Raw genomic sequence first — 16875 nt, 5'->3', positions numbered from 1 at the left:
GCTTCTACCTAGTGGTAGAAATGTGAATTGTGCAAAAGGCTGCCCCCGCTTCCTTTGTTTGTAAAGGATTTGGCACCAATGAACTGTGAACTCTGCCAGCTCAGAACGTAGGAATACATGCCTTGGCTCTGAAGCCAAGCTCTGAAGAAGATTTATACTCTCTGAATCATGGTACATAAATAGGCACTTTCCCAAGCAAGAAAGAATTGAGACAGGGAGTCAATGAGACAGGGACGTTTTTCTAGAGAGACCAGTACAGGTATTTGTGGGCTTGCAATTTTTGATGACTTATTTGCATTCTGGACTGACCTGAAATACAGAATCACTCTGAATAGAGATTCAGAGTTCTAGATTCTGTCCTCATTGGCCAAGCTGCCTGCTCCTCCCGCTGGCTCCCAAAAGCCACTGTGGTTGGGTAGGAAGAGTTGGCATCTTTCTGTCTTGGGGAACAACAGAGGAGTGTCCCTTTGGGGGTGAGGTCAAGCTGTTGGAAAGTTGCAGCGCCTGCTGTGGCTGTAGAAACCAATACAGGATAGACATGTTTTGTTGCAGCTGGAGCAGATGAAGGTGCCTAGTTGTGCTGCTGCAGATGCACCATTGTACTTCTTCTCCCTGCACTCCTCCCAGTGGCCATTTCTCCTCTGGTCACTTCTGTGGACGCACGACCTGTCTATATCTAAGCACTGCAGTCCTCTGCAAGGGTTGATGTTGCCAGCAGGTCATGTTTGCAGACATCTTTGTAACACAGAGTTGGTTTGCCAACGGGCCTGGTGCCTGAAGCCGGCTCCTCATAGAGCACGTCCTTGGGGATCCTGCCATCTTCCCTTCTGTGGGTATGACCAGGTCAGTGTAGACATCGCTGAGATAGGAGTGCAAACATGCCGGGAATGTGGGCTTAGGAGAGCACGTCTTCGTTTGAAACTCTGTCCTGCCGTGTGGTACCAAAAATTTTCCTTATGCAGAGCATGTGGAAGGCATTGAGGCATCACTCCTGGCAGTTGTAAGTTGCCCGCAACTTACATCCATAAAGCAGGGTGCTCAACACACAAGTCTGTTAGACCTTCATCTTGGTATTCATTGATAGCAACACATTCTCCCATACCCTTTTGGAGAGGTGAGCAATTGCAAAATGCCCCGGTGAAGCCAGGACCATTAAGGGCCATTGGGGACCATTGGCAATGCAAGAGAACAGTCTTGCCCCCCACCCTGAGGTGTGAACAGAGATAGGGGATTTGGAAGGTTGCCTGGGTAACTGGACATGATGTCACAGGAAGAGTTTGGTGCCTCTGGCATGAGACATGGGATAGCTGAGGAGAGGCCAGACCAACCTGGGCAAGCTGGTTGAAGGGAGGCTGGGAGAGATGCCTTGGACTACTGTCATCTTGAGATGACCATGCTCTAAGATCTGGACTCCTCCCATCTAAATTCAATATGTGAATAGGTCACATTTCTTAAAGCTATGGGAACCTCCACTGCACCTTCAATTCTCCAAAGGGGTGCAAACACTGGTTGAGGACCAAGACCCCTGGAATCGCATGCATGGCTCAGCAGGGATTGGGGTGGGCTTCCGCAGTGCCCTAATCTCTTAACCTGTTCCTCAGTCTAAGCAATTTGTCTGTGATGTGGAGGCACTGCCTAAGCAGCTCTTCTTTTCCATCTCCTCTATTTGGTTGCTGCTCTGGACTTGTTTTGGACCTCTCTGTTGTTGTTGTTTAGTCATTTAGTCGTGTCCGACTCTTCGTGACCCCATGGCCCAGAGCACGCCAGGCACTCCTGTCTTCTACTACCTCCCACAGTCAAATTCATGCTGGTAGCTTCGAGAACACTGTCCAACCATCTCGTCCTCTGTCGTCCCCTCCTCCTTGTGCTCTCCATCTTTCCCAACATCAGGGTCTTTTCCAGGGAGTCTTCTCTTCTCATGAGGTGGCCAAAGTATTGGAGCCTCAGCTTCACGATCTGTCCTTCCAGTGAGCACTCCGGGCTGATTTCCTTCAGAATGGATAGGTTTGCTCTTCTTGCAGTCCATGAGACTCTCAAGAGTCTCCGCAGCACCATAACCTCTCCGGGATGCTCTAAATGCGAGGTGGGTGGGTGGGGGGAACCTCTCAAAGAAAGAGTAAGAGGGCATGCCTTTCTCTGCTCCTCAGTTGAGAATGATGTAATCTGGGTATCTGTGGGTTTTTGTGGGGTTTTTTAGAAAAAAAAACAATAGAAACTGAAGCTTGAACCCCTTTCCCCTCAAGTCCACATACTGTCTCTCTTCCAGCCTCTGTGTCTGATTCCATTATTTAACAAAGACCATCCCTAAAAAAGAATAGTGCATAACAGGAAGTGCAGGGAATGGCTCCTGTTATCTTTGGTGTTGCTGTGAGTCCCCACCCCCTGCTCCACAAATGAATAGGGTTGACATGGTCTGCAAACTGTGCATCCTCACTTATTCTTTTTTTTCCCTTTAATTTTTTTTGACAAATTAATAAACATAAATAAATAAGAATAAAAATGTGCACCCTACCACCAAGACCATTCCGTTGTTAACTATCCAACTTCCCAAAATTTCAACACCTCTTGCGATGGGTTTGACCCCTTTCCGTTTTAACAGTACAAATTCTACAAACACCTTCCATATCTCCTCAAAATCATATCTCCTGCATATTCCCCAACTTACCTTAATAGCACATGTTAATTTATCATTAATAACTATATCCCACACCTCTTTATACCATTCTTCCATTTAATATTCTGCTTGCCCCTTCTACTTCCTAGCTGTAATAATTCGTGCTGCTGTCAATAAATTTGTGAGCAAATCCTCACTTAATCTTAGGACAACAAGCGATAATGCTAAATATAGGACATGGATTCCAAGGTTAGGTTAGGAATGGGGAGAGGTATATGGTCCACCCTGCTTTGCCCATTTGGGCAAACACTCACAAAGTACTCACCCCCAACACACCTAGCGCCACATTTCTTCTCTGGTTTGGGCTGGCCAGTTTGTTTTCATTCTGGGGAAAAACAACACTGGGGAATTTCCTAGGTTATAATTGCCCAAGATGACATAATTATAGCTAAACTAACAAGCTTACACTTTAACGCACGTAGCTGACAAGCAACGCAGCAATACCAGTTCAATTTATTAAAAGTGGGAGGGTTGCTTCCCTCTCTGTTTATGAAACTTTACTGAGTGATCCCTTTTAATGAAACGATGCAAGGTGCCTGAATGATCTGGGTAGCAAGTACAGGCTTGGATTCAGGTGCATCTATAACAACAAGAGAGAATTCCCCCAATCTGATGAGCCTGTCGCAAGCCTCTTGCTTGTGTATAGGTGGATTTTCTGGGCTGACGGCAAACTATATGGCACGTCCCAAGAATGCCCTGGATTTCCCTGCTTCCTTGGTTTCACAGGATAAAGGACAAGGGGAGAGGCTGTGCACATACAGGGCAGTTTGAAGATGAATTTGATGCATCCCATGTATGTGTATTTTTCACATCGGCCGCAAGACATTGCCCTGCACTTTCCCCCTATTTAATTGGGATTTTCCCAATCCATGCAGTAAGGGAATCCAACACAGAATCACATGTTATCTAAGGCACAGAAATGGATTGTATGGGGAGCATTTTTCTAAATGTGGTGGTGTTTTCCTAGATGCCATGTAATGTCCCTTGCTTCCGTTGGCGGGCTGCTGGTGGAGTCCAATGTGACATACACTTTTTTACCCGCTCTTTTGTGCAAATCTGATATATCAGAAAACTTGTATCTCAGTTTATTTATTTATTTATGTCTGTGCACAGGTAAACAACTACCTGTGCATATGGCCATGATGGACCTCAAGTTTCTGGAACTCAATGAGGGAGGGCAAGTTCTAACTAAGGAGAGGGGACAGAAAACAATGAGACAGAATTCAGTTGAAAGCATTTATGCGTGGATGAACGTGCCCCAAAGTGTACATGGAAAAATTGGATATGTGTGTCAGGCTGCTGCCAGCGACTCCCGGCCGGTTGCCAGGAATGTACAAAGCGAAGGAAATGATTCTTACCGTTTGTTTTTTATTCAGTATTTACAGAAAGAGGCTATAGAACCCAGCCTCTTGGATAATGGCGTTTTCCCAAGTGAATCTCCACCCCCAATGTCTCCCCCACTTCTTCATTCGTCACTTCTACGGGTGCAGCTAAGTGCCCTCTGCCTTTGAGCTATTTGCTCTCCCACTTTTAAGACATGCCGGGTTCTGGGAGATGGAGAGTCTGGAATGCTTTCTAAAGACACTGTGTCCATCAGCTGTCGCCTCTCTGGTGCTTCCTCCTCCTCCTCTACAATTATTTTCCAACTTTCCCCCTCATTTGCCTCTGAGCTGTGACCTCCCACAAACCCCTGCTGTAAATCTCAACTGTCTTCCTCTTCCTCCTCCCTGGAACAGTCAAGCTGGGGAGGCGGTCTCTGCCATTCCTCCCCTGCCCCGTCCCTGACAATGTGTGGCCCACAGGCACATTAACAATCTGCTGAGTGTGGAGCCAGAGTGCTATTGCCACTTAATAAATTGCTCTTCTGTAATGGACTATGAAGTCTGTCTGTCTGTCTGTCTGTCTGTCTGTCTGTCTGTCTCTCTCTCTCTCTCTCACACACACACACACACACTGCCCTTTATTTGCAAAACAACAAGTCAGAGTGAAGGGACAGGATACCCAAATCCTGTCTGAAATGACCCCAGGCTTCAATAATCACCCCAGGCCTCAAAACTATCCAAAATTCCTTTTGTCTTCTAAAAATCCAAAACAGCTTTTCTCTGCTCTTCTCTGCTTATTCTCACAAGATGCTGTGCATAGGCAAAATGTTACTTTTAAAGGCTAATGAATAGACTCTGTCAATGCCAAGAATACGCAGGCCTGAGAACTGAATCTTATCTCATTCGGTTGCAACATCTTGGACATGCTGAACCACCAGGGCTCCTCGACCCCTTGGCTCTCACCCCCCCCCCTTCCTGGGAAGGGTGCCAAGAGTCCAATAGTCCCAAGACAGCTTTCTGTTCATGCTCAGAGGAACTCATGGGCAGGACTCTGGAAGAAGGAGGAGAAAGGGGGAGGGAACTGGAAGGGTATATATGCTCTGTGCACATGACTGTGAACCCGTGCATGCTTTTTGTGAGTTATCACACTTGCTCCTTCTACCAGTTCATGGATGGTAGAAATAAAGCCTTTTCTCCGAAACTATTCCTTGAGTGTCTGTTGACTCCCACTCCCTTTCCCGGGCGCAATATTTTTCCCACCCGAGGGCAAAGCCTCATAAGGCTACAAGAGCAGTTCACAACAACATAAAGACATTCCACCACCAACCATGAGCCAGACCATACCACAACCTTGATATGAATGGTGGTCCGTAAATGCTAGGTGAACAGATGAAAAGACATTCAGGAGCAATTGTCAATGACCTAATGAAGAGAAGGTTGTCACACTGCTGCCCCCAAATTAGAAATCTAATTGGGGAATTGTTAACATGCTCCTCTCCACACGGCAGGGTGTTAATTCCTTGCTAAGGGCTTACCAGTGGTACCCACACCACCATGTTGCAGCATAAGGTCACTGTTTAACAGAGTGCTCCTGTTCAGGATGGCAGTTATTTTGCTTAACAAAATTGGTGTGGAGGGTGTGGGGATGTTTGTGTGAAGGTAGCACATCTATGAGAAGGAAAACTCTGGTCCTAAACCTCCGCTGCCTTGTGTGATATCTTTGGGAGAAGGCAAGGCTAAGGAGTAAAGCCCTAAGACCAGGCATAGGCAAACTCGGCCCTCCAGATGTTTTTGGCCTACAACTCCCATGATCCCTAGCTAACAGGACCACTGGTCAGGGATGATGGGAATTGTAGTCCCAGAACATCTGGAGGGCCGAGTTTGCCTATGCCTGCCTAAGACAGTTGGATGGCAGTTGCCTCTTTCCAGCAACCCCTGAAGCCCAGCTGGTGCCAAACCTATTGCTCTGCTCTCATTTGGACCATATCAACGAGGTCAACAGGGAAGGTCTTGTTGTCTGGGCAGTCAGGGACATCCATTACACACTGCCCAGTCTCGCACCCCGGAGAGGTCACTTTGGTTCTGCTTACGCTGCTGTTTGACTTCACCCCCAGAGGCTCACTCCATTGTCTCTCAAGACAGACAGATGCCAACAACAAAAATCATCTAAATGGTTTATAAGGGGCAATCTAAACTATTCAGGAAAAATACAAAAAAAATACATTAAAATGAAGTTAACATCTATAAATAAAATCATCAAATTTAAAACCATTATATATAATCAAATTATTTGTTATTATAAGCTACATGGGGCTCAGGTAGGCCATACTGCTCCCTGTTCACCGAGTTTCCCCTTCCACCCCCCACATTCAACCCCTCAGGGAGTTTTTCCAGCTAATGAGTGTGGTATAAATGCTCTGAACGAATAAGCAAACTTTCCATGTCTACCGGGCATGATCAGTATCAGGGAGATAGTTAATTAGTTATTTTTCTTAATTTAAAGTTAGCTCTGTAACATTTGGAGTTTCCCAAAACATGCCAGTACCTCCTTCTTGTTTCTCCCAGACTGCTGGGTAACTGTTGGGGGGAAATTCAATCACACGCTGTTAAATTCAGCTTGCGTAATTCAAGCTGATTTGGAGGTCTTGTGCAGCAAAACCCCTTCCCCAAAACATTGGACTTTTTGTAATAAGGGAAGCAACAGAAAAATGAACTGGGGGGGGGGGGAGCGCAAAGAAACCCCCGCACAGTCAAACCGATCACAACAAATGTTCATTGAATAGCTAGTGTCATCTAATATCCCTGCAAGCAAATTAGGACGAAGGCTCAATAAACAAGTTGCCTGGAAGTGACCTCAGTGAGCCTGGTTTTGCTTCATTCCTGTTGGCACTCAGCACCCAGGGTGGGTATTGGAGGGGCTGAAATGCACATGGTGGCCGAGTTTCCATTCTTTAAATGGTCCCCCAATGCTGTTTTCTCCAAGGTGCTACTCAATGGTGCTTTTCAAATGTTCCTCTTTGGTTTCTCAATCAACTTTGCTGCACAGATGCAGCCCCCCCCCCCAAAATGCATAAGGCTCTTTCTACTAATAAAGCATCTCTAAAATCAGTCCAGCTGTGCTCTTTTGAATCTCCTAATTATTTATTTGTACTGAAGCTGTTCCCGTGGAATAAATCACTTACCCCATCCAAGCGCTAAAACGAATGTGCATTAACTCACATGCATATTTGCACAATGTTATAATGACCTACCCACATTTATCTTCAAGATGCTCCTTCCTCCCTTATATGGTTTTTAAAAGTTTATGAGACTGCTCTGTCCAACTAGAGTACATTTTTGGTGCTGTAATGGGCAGGCTATGAATTATTTAAATAAATAACTTAGTGAAGCTGGACACAGTAACACTGTACTCGTATGCATGTCTGCTCAGGAGTCAATTCCATGGAGTCAAATGGGATTTATGCCCGAGCCCAGGTAAATAGGTATAGGATTGCAAACGAACTGGGGATGAATTCAGTGGGGATGACTCTGAGGTACGTGTGTATAGAATCACCCAGCCCCCAGAGCAAGTCATGCTCAGCATAAAGGTATAGGTAAAGGGACCCCTGACCATTAGGTCCAGTCGTGGCCAACTCTGGGGTTGTGGCGCTCATCTCGCTTTATTGGCTGAGGGAGCCGGCGTTTGTCTGCAGACAGCTTCTGGGTCATGTGGCCAGCACGATTAAGCCGCTTCTGGCGAACCAGAGCAGCGCACGGAAACGCCATTTACCTTCCCACCGGAGCGGTACCTATTTATCTACTTGCACTTTGATGTGCTTTTGAACTGCTAGGTTGGCAGGAGCTGGGACCGAACAACAGGAGCTCACCCCGTTGCAGGGATTCAAACCTCCAACCTTCTGATCGGCAAGTCCTAGGCTCTGTGGTTTAACCCACAGCGCCACCCGCCTCCCTATGCTCAGCATAGACTTGCTGAAATCAAAGGACTTAAGTTCGTCATGATTACCGTAAATAAAGACCTGTTTACTTAAGTGAATCTACTCTGTGTAATGGCTAACTTGAATGCTACTTACAGTACCCCATGCAACAAAAAAAAGTTATGTGATCCCCAGGATCGTGTGAATGAGCCAAATCTGCTGCCCACAAAATGAGCCTTTGGTGCCCTAACCTGTGGTGTCACTGTTTCGTCAAAAAATTGATGTTGTCGGATTCACTCCAAAGCAGCACCAATCACTTGCAAAAGACCCTCTGAAATGTTTGGCAGTAAAAACTCCATGTTTCACGATGCCCCAGAAAATGAGCCAGAGGCCCCCTAACACGCAGGGTCACAGTTTTGCCAAAAACCCGGCATCATCTGATTAACTTGAAAACGGTGCCAAACACTGGCAAAGGGCCCCTGCAACATTTGATGGTGCAAACCCCACGTTTCATGATAAGCCATAAAATGAGCCATCGCCCCCCTAACCCACAGGGTCACGGTTTCGCCAAAAAGCTGACATCATCTGATTAACTTGAAAACGGTGCCAAACACTGGCAAAGGACCCCTGCAACATTTGATGGTGCAAACCCCACGTTTCATGATAAGCCATAAAATGAGCCATCGCCCCCCTAACCCGGTTTCGCCAAAAAGCCGACATCATCTGATTCAATCCATAGCAGTGCAAAGCAGTGGCAAAATGCCCCCTGCAACGTTTGGCAGTCAAAACCTAACGTTTCACGACGCCCCAGAAAATGATCTTTTAGCGCCCTAACCCGAAAACCCGATGTCCTCGGATTCACTCCAAAGCGGCACAAAACACGTGGAAAAGGCCCTTTACATCATTTGACGGTGAACAACCCATGTTTCATGGCACCCCACAAAATAAGCCTTTGGTGCCTAACCTGGTTTTGCCTTGCAGGCCTTTTCCACCTGGCCTGGGAATGTGGAGCTCCTGATTGACTCCAACTACAAAGGTGGAGGCTGCTGAACAGGCTGTTGGACTGGGGGAGGTGATTGTTGCTGTTGGTTTTTTTGCATTATTATTTTTTAGATTTTGTTGTAATTTATGTGGAAATTGTTCAGTTTAAGTTTTGTCTTTTTTAATGTTTCATTTATGGTTTATAACTAACTTTTGTTATATATTTTTATCATGTTGTAAGCCACCTTGATCATGGTTTGAACTGTGTGAAGGTGGCATACAAGTAAGTATGTCTGTATGTATGTATGAAGAGGGAAAGCAATAAATCCCCAGGATCTCTTGCGAATCAGACCACAGGGGGAAAATACAGGATATTTTCTTCCCCTAAATAAGGACATCAATCAGGAAGATCCCTGGCATGAGCAAAGCCACCCAAAACATCATCTAAAGCAAGTTTTATTGGGCATAGCTCCATCCCACCTAACGGTCATTCGTTGGCTAAGGTCACTTCCAAATGACCAATTTATTGAGCATTCATCCTGATTTGTTTTCAGGGAGGCTAGATCACACTGGCTATTTATTGAGCATTTGTTCTGATTTGCTTGTGATATTGCACAAAAACATTATCCCACACTTTCTGGAGCACTTCTCTACCACGAAAGGTCAGATCTTCTGAGAAAGCAGGTTTATTGCACATGACCTCAAAATTAACTTGCGCAATCTGAACTTGCCAGTATGTAGCTGGATCCTGTTCAAAAATACCAGCAGGCTGGAGTTGCCCTGAGAAAGACAGTGTGATAATAGAGTTGTGGGTTGTGTGTGAGGGGCTTCTCCCTGCGTGATCTTAGGCTGATCAGTCTCCATTACTCAGCTTAGCTCTTGGGTTTTTTGATGATAAAACGGGGGGGGGGGGAATGTGGAGCCCCCTCTGCACTTGTTGGTGGAAGGGTGAGATGCAAATGTAAATAAATAATTGCTGCAGACATTGATAGCACAAAGGAAAAGGAAATGAACACGATTTTGTGCAATGAACCACAGAAACAAAACAAGACCACTTTGTGCTGCCAATGAGGGATTGAACAGAAATGGCAAGGTATACACACTCGCATGCATAAATCTGACAGTTGCACAATGTACTGTATTTTGTAAGTTTCTTTACAACATTGGTTCATACATTAAAGCGCCAAGGTGCTGGCTACAAAATCTGATTCAGGGGCTTATTTTTCCTGCGAAAGAACTCCAGGGCAGCCTTTGTGAAGTGTCTATCTAGATGAGAGGCAATTCTGGGAAGAGAACATGGCGGGATTAATTGGAATCAGCCTTTCAAGAGATCCAGACAATTAAACAAACATGAATTGTGAGGCGATAGTCTGAGCATAGATATAAGCCAGACTGCTTGCAGCTAAATTGAGCCCTGCTAAGCATTCTCTTTTAAGTTTTAAATGTCATTAGCATGATGTTTAGATATATTCCTAACTCAAATCTACTCAGAGAATGAATAAATCATGCTTCCCCAGTAGCAGAGACTGAGACCGCGCTTCAGAGTTGCTTATTGTCTCTGTTTAATTAATGCTTTTGTTTCAACGCAAGTTTTAACTTGTGTATTCCCCCACTGATATATGGGGAGGCGGGGTGTTGACCTTCATGTTTAGAGTGTGGAAAATTCACAGGTATTGCTAACTTCAGCTTAGAAGAATGTCATCAGGTTTAAAGACATAAATAAGTTAATTACAGCCAATGATAGCCTTCGCCTGTGCAGTTTTTAAAAACAGCAGCCGTGCTATTGGGTGAATAAAATTTACAGCAGGAGAGTCGCAACTTGTTTCTTTTCAGGTACAAGGCTGGCTGGTGTGCTGCCAAGATGTCTCGCACAAAAAATCTTGGCATAAGGGCTGTCAGCCGTTGAGAAAACTCTTCCTGGCTTTCAAACAATACAAGTCAGTGGGAGGAATTTTGCAGAGCCATTTCCAAAAACAGCGATAAGATTAGTGCTTGGTTCTTCATACAGATAAAGCGTGGAGCTATTCCTTCTTAGAAACAAACAGGAGAGAAAGTAGGCTTCTTGCATCTTGCTAAAGTCCTTCTCTTGCAAGCCCTGCTCAGCCAAGAAGTTAACTGGGTGATCTTGGGCCAGTTACTGCCTATCACCTTACCTGCCTCACCGGGACATTTGCAGGAAAACCAAAATGCTTGTTTACAAAGCTATTGTACTACCAACCTTACTGTATGCTTGTGAAACATAAAGGTAAAGGTAAAGGGACCCCTGACCATTAGGTCCAGTCGTGACCGACTCTGGGGTTGCAGCGCTCATCTCGCTTTATTGGCCGAGGGAGCCGGCATACAGCTTCCGGGTCATGTGGCCAGCATGACTAAGCCGCTTCTGGTGAACCAGGGCAGCGCACGGAAACGCCGTTTACCTTCCCGCCGGAGCTGTACCTATTTATCTACTTGCACTTTGATGTGCTTTTGAACTGCTAGGTTGGCAGGAGCTGGGACTGAGCAACGGGAGCTCACCCTGTTGCAGAGATTCGAACCGCCAACCTTCTGATCAGCAAGCCCTAGGCTCTGTGGTTTAACCCACAGCGCCACCCGCGTCCCTTGTGAAACATAGGCTACTTATAAATGCCATCTCCAACCCCTCGAAATATTCCATCAACGGTGTCTCTGAAAATTTTTACACATCACTTGGGAAGACAAGCAAACTAATGCCAGTGTACTGGAAGAAGCAAAGATCTCCAGTGTCGAAGCAATGATTCCTCAAAATCAACTTTGTTGGACTGGTTGTGTTGTTTGGATGCCTGATTATCGTCTTCCAAAGCAACTACAGTGGTACCTCGGGTTAAGTACTTAATTCGTTCCGGAGGTCCATTCTTAACCTGAAACTGTTCTTAACCTGAAGACCACTTTAGCTAATGGGGCCTCCTGCTGCCGCCGCGCCGCCGGAGCACGATTTCTGTTCTCATCCTGAAGCAAAGTTCTTAACTCGAGGTACATTTCTGGGTTAGCTGAGTCTGTAACCTGAAGCGTATGTAAGCTGAAGCATATGTAACCCAAGGTACTACTGTACTCTATTCCGAACTTAGAAATGGAAAGCATAATGCTGGTAGTCAACAAAAGAGGGTTAAAGACTCTCTGAAGGCAAATCTTTAAAAATGTAGTATAAACACCGACAACTGGGAAACACTGGCCTGTGAGCACTCCAGTGCTTACCAAAGGTGTCATGGGCTTTGAAGACGCTTGAACTCAGGACGAAAGGGAGAAACGTTCTAAGAGGAAGGCACGCTTGGCAAACCCTCACCATGATGAACTCCCACCTGGAAACCTATGTCCCCACTGTGGAAGGATGTGCAGATCCAGAATTGGCCTCCACAGTCACTTACGGACTCACTGCTAAAACTGTGTTTATGGAATGACAAACTTACGCGGTTATGAGTGATCACCAAAGTAGAAGACCTGCCTCACAAGGTTCTTGCAAGGATAAAAGGAGGAAGGGCACAGTAGCTGTGTTGGAATATGCATTTTGTATATAGAAGGCCCCACGTTTCCCAGCATCTCAGTGGGAAATATGCATTTTGTGTTAGAATATGCATTTTGTATATAGAAGGCCCCACATTTCCCAGCATCTCTAGATAGTTCTGGAAAATGCCCCTGCCTGAAACCCAGGAGAGCTCATGCCGGTCATTGAGAACAATACTGAGCTTGATGAAGCAGAAGTCTATCTGTTTCAATGCATGCTTCTTATGTTCTTTCATAGACAAAACAGTAGAGATCTATTTTTCCATTCCAGATTTTGATTGCACCTTCATTGCACCTAACTCCAACACACAAACCCCAACACTACTTCTTAACCAATAGATTGTAAATATTGATAGTGACCACAGCAGGTGAATTCATCATGGGAGCAATTTCATCAAGGACAGATATTTCTGAACAGCTACCTTATTAAGCACATTGTAATTTTCCCACGATTTCCACTGATTTCACCACGGCAGATGCAACCCATAGAAACCTAAGTACAATCCATTACGGAGAGCATGTGCACATTCTGTTGAAATCAGTGGGAATTGAATTTTTTTTCTGAAAAGAACCATGGATATAAAGTGTTTTAGGGATAAATACAGGATGATATGATATGCAGTGGAAAATGGTTATTAGCAGACTCCACGGAGGGGAGGAAGGAAGTCCAGGATTTCAGAGAATTCTACACTTTTTGATTCTATTTTATGTGTGAATATAAAATTAAACTGTAAAACCAATAAAAATTTATAAAAAAAGAAATCTTTTTCTGAAGCAGGTTTACTCAGACACAAACCTTACTGAGTTCAGCGGAACTTACTTCCAAGTAAGTACTGTATACTGCTTGTGATGGCTGTATTTGATTGATTTTAACAAAACTAATCTCAACTGAACTTTGCTTCTAGTGATCTAAGTGAAATTTAATTTCACATGACTATGCTTATTTTGCACCATAAGTAGTCCAATAAAATGTTCAAGCAGTTTTTTCGAGTATCACGACGGCCAAACACAGCTTTGTCTAATAATAACGTGCAGAATGGCTTTAAAAAGAATTCAGTTGGAAGGCTGCGCAAAAGCAACTCTCTCATTTGCCACTAGAGGCCACTGTAGCAGCGGGGAAAAGGTGCAGCTCAAAGAAGCAAATTCAGAAGCAGTTGGAATTAGGATATACATAAAATACCTCCAAGTTGTGTATGAGGCTAGAAGTTCTGCATCTCAAACAGAACAATTGAATATGGTGCATTGTGCTGTTGCAGCATGATTTTGGACATATGAAAAATCTCACTTGTAGTTTAATGGTGAATTTTGGATATAATTGAGATGTAAAAAATTTGGATTATTATAAAAGATGCAGGAGGAAATGATTAATAATAGGACCCACAAAGGGGAGCAGGGTAGTCCTAGAGATTCTTTGGAATTTTGTCTTTATGTTGTATGTTTGTGACTGTAAAATTTCAATTAAAAAAACCAAATAAATAAATGTGGAGGTTTTTTTTAAAAAAGGGAAGAATAAGATATCAAGATAAAAAACTTTTTATAAACAAATGGAAATGGTTTATTGAATATTGACAGATAAATTGTAAACAGATAAGAACATTGGCAAGATTATTGTAATAATCTGCAGTTATATATATATTTAAAGTAGATGAATAAATGAGCAAATTAAGTTAATCTAGATATTCAGAAGAAATTGAAAATAAATTTAAGGAGAAGCAGAAAGAGGGGGAAGGAAGTCAAGCTTTGATTGCAAAATTAGTGAAATGTATAAACCTGAATTAGTGAAATGTCTAAACCACAGAGCCTAGGGCTTGTCAATCAGAAGGTCGGCAGTTCGAATACCCGTGACGGTGTGAGCTCCCTGCTCCTGCCCACCTAGTAGTTCGAAACCACTTCAAAGTGCAAGTAGATAAATAGGTACCGCTCTGGTGGGAAGGCAAACAGCGTTTCCATGCGCTGCTCTGGTTCAATCCCCCCCCCATGGGACAGCTGCATACTCTTTCACCGCAGTGGGGTTGGACTCCTGATCAGGGCGGGATTTAGGTTTGATGAGACCCTAAGCTACTGAAGGTAATGATGCCCTTTATATGCCCTGCTGTCTTTTGTTAACAACAAATTTGTCACTATTTTTTGTGTTGAATATATGTTATATGGTAATTTATGGACCCAATAGGTATGTAGGAGTGCTCACTGGAAGGACAGATTGTGAAGCTGAGGCTCCAATACTTTGGTCACCTCACAAGAAGAGAAGACTCCTTGGAAAAGACCCTGATGTTGGGAAAGATGGAGGGCACAAGGAGAAGGGGACGACAGAGGACGAGATGGTTGGACAGTGTTCTCGAAGCTACCAGCATGAGTTTGACAAAACTGCGGGAGGTAGTGGAAGAGAGGAGTGCTTGGCGTGCTCTGGTCCAGGGGGTCACGAAGAGTCGGACACAACTAAACAACAATCTGTATCTAAAGCCATTTGCACAAAACAAATATGAGCCTACACAACCCAAAACACTGTTGCTGTATGTAGGTTTTATTTTATTTGTTTTTTATCTTATATTTTGGAAATGTACATCCAGGGGTTTTTTCTTTAATTTTTTGGGGGCCTCCAAGAGTGTGGGGCCCTAAGCTACAGCTTGTTTAGCTTATACGTAAATCCGGCATTGCTCCTGATCCTCAAAGTGCCTTCTGACCATCCTCTCTGGGCATCGGAAACTAATGTTTATATCTATACGCCGCCCATGTGCTTTCCCGGCAAACTCCTGCCCTGCGGACGACAGGGGCCGCTGCCGACCAAGCGAGGCAGAAGGGGCCCGAGCCGCCCCGGGACCGCCTCTCCCTCCCTCTCGCCGGCAGCTCCTCCGTCCCAGATTCCCCGCCTCTCCCTCGGCGCAGGTTGCCTCTGCTCCGTTGAGAGCAAAGGCAGGAAACGCCTCCTCGGGCACCGACGGCTGCCTGCCCGTCCGATCGCCTGCGTCCTCCTGCTCGGGGGCGGCTTTTGCAGCGGCCCATCTCCCTAGAGATCTCCGGTGGGGAGGAATCAGCTGCGACAGGAGAGGCGGAAATCCAGAGCCCGGGCGGCGAACTTTTTCCCGAGCGCACGTGCCGGGAAGCCAAACTTACCCCCGGACGGATCCATCGCCGGGGATCTGCCGCCGGGGAAGGGAAAAGGGGCGAGGAGAAGAGGAGATCGCGCAAAGGCAGGAAACTCCTCCTCGGGCACCGACGCCTGCCTGCTTCCTCGGGGGCGGCTTTTGCAGCGGCCGATCTCCATAGAGATCTCCGGTGGAGGAATCAGCAGCGGAGGCGGAGAAGCGGAGATCCACAGCCCGGCGGCGAACTTTTCCCCAGCGCACGTGCCGGAGCCAAACTTAACCCCGGACGGTTGCGAAAGGCTATTTTTCCGTCGCCGGGGATTGAAAGTCTGCGCTGGCTCTGTGAAAAGGGGCGAGAAGTGGAGGAGATCGACGGACTGGGATCCGCCAGCGCACTGGCGGGGGAATCCTGTCCCCGAGTGCCGGGCGCCTGAGGGAGCGATGCTTCGGGGCAGCCGCTGAAAGGAGCCGCCGGCAACACCGCCGCCCGGGCTGAGGCGAGAGGGGCAGGTTCACCTCCGGTGGCGGGATACGAGGAGCCATTTTGAACTTGATATAAAAAGGAAAGTTTGCCCTCCTGAGGGGGCACATAAGCCGGCGCTCATGGACGCCGCCGCGGCCGCCGGATGAGCAGCAGCGCGGCCGGGTGGATGGATTTTGTCGCCCCGCGGCCGCCCTGGAGATGCCGCGCCGCTCGCCCGTGGCCGCCTGGCTGCCGTGGCTCGCGCTGCTGGGCCCCGCGGCCGCCGCCGCCGCCGCTTGGGAGCTGCACGTCGACGAAGCCGCCGCCGGGGCCCCGCTGCTGGACGTGTCCGTGGGGCCCGGGTGGCTCTACGCGCTGGACGAGGCTCGCACGCCGCGCGCGCTGAGGGAAGCCGTGGAGGTGACGCCCGGCGGGCTGCTGAGGAGGACCGCGGTGCCCGTGCGGTGCGGCGGCGACGCCGGGGCGCCCAACCCGCTGCCTCTGCGCCTGCGCTTGGTTTCCCGCGCAGGCGGCGTTTCCCTCACGCTGCGACTGGCGGCCTACCTGCACGGGCCCGGCTGCCTCAGTCGCCGACGGGCGGGAGCCCAGGCGCACCTGTCCCTCCCCGACGCGGACCCCGCGCTGAGGCGGAGGCTGCGCGGCCGGCCTGGCTGCCCCGCCGCCCCGGAGCCTCAGGAGGGGACGGAGGAAGAGGAGACGCCGCTCCTGGAGGCGCTGCGGGCCTTGACGAGTTTCCCGCACTGCCGGTGTCTCGACGTGCCTCCCCTCAGGAGCCCTGAGGGAAAAGGCGGGAAAAGCCTGAGCCTTCTTTGTCACGTGACCAGGGGCCCCGGGGAGGTCCTGGTCGAGTTTGGTGGGCGCCATTTTGAGGCAAGGGAGTGGGCAGCAGGTGGGCCAGAAG

At 47.1% G+C, this 16875-nt stretch overlaps 1 long non-coding RNA gene across 1 annotated transcript in view; it reads right to left on the bottom strand.

Annotated features, from left to right (window-relative positions):
* Positions 1 to 3646, bottom strand: part of LOC128422511 (uncharacterized) — a 28104-nt gene extending 24458 nt beyond the window's left edge. The window contains exon 1 of the long non-coding RNA XR_008332514.1: positions 2940 to 3646. This is a non-coding gene — a long non-coding RNA (uncharacterized LOC128422511). The remainder of the gene's footprint in view (positions 1 to 2939) is intronic.
* Between the last annotated feature and the right edge of the window lie 13229 nt (positions 3647 to 16875).

This window comes from Podarcis raffonei, chromosome 10 (genome assembly GCF_027172205.1).
Source record: "Podarcis raffonei isolate rPodRaf1 chromosome 10, rPodRaf1.pri, whole genome shotgun sequence".
NCBI lineage: Eukaryota > Metazoa > Chordata > Lepidosauria > Squamata > Lacertidae > Podarcis > Podarcis raffonei.
The sequence above is the reverse complement of the archived record's forward strand: the minus strand, read 5'-3'. Positions and strand labels throughout refer to the sequence as shown.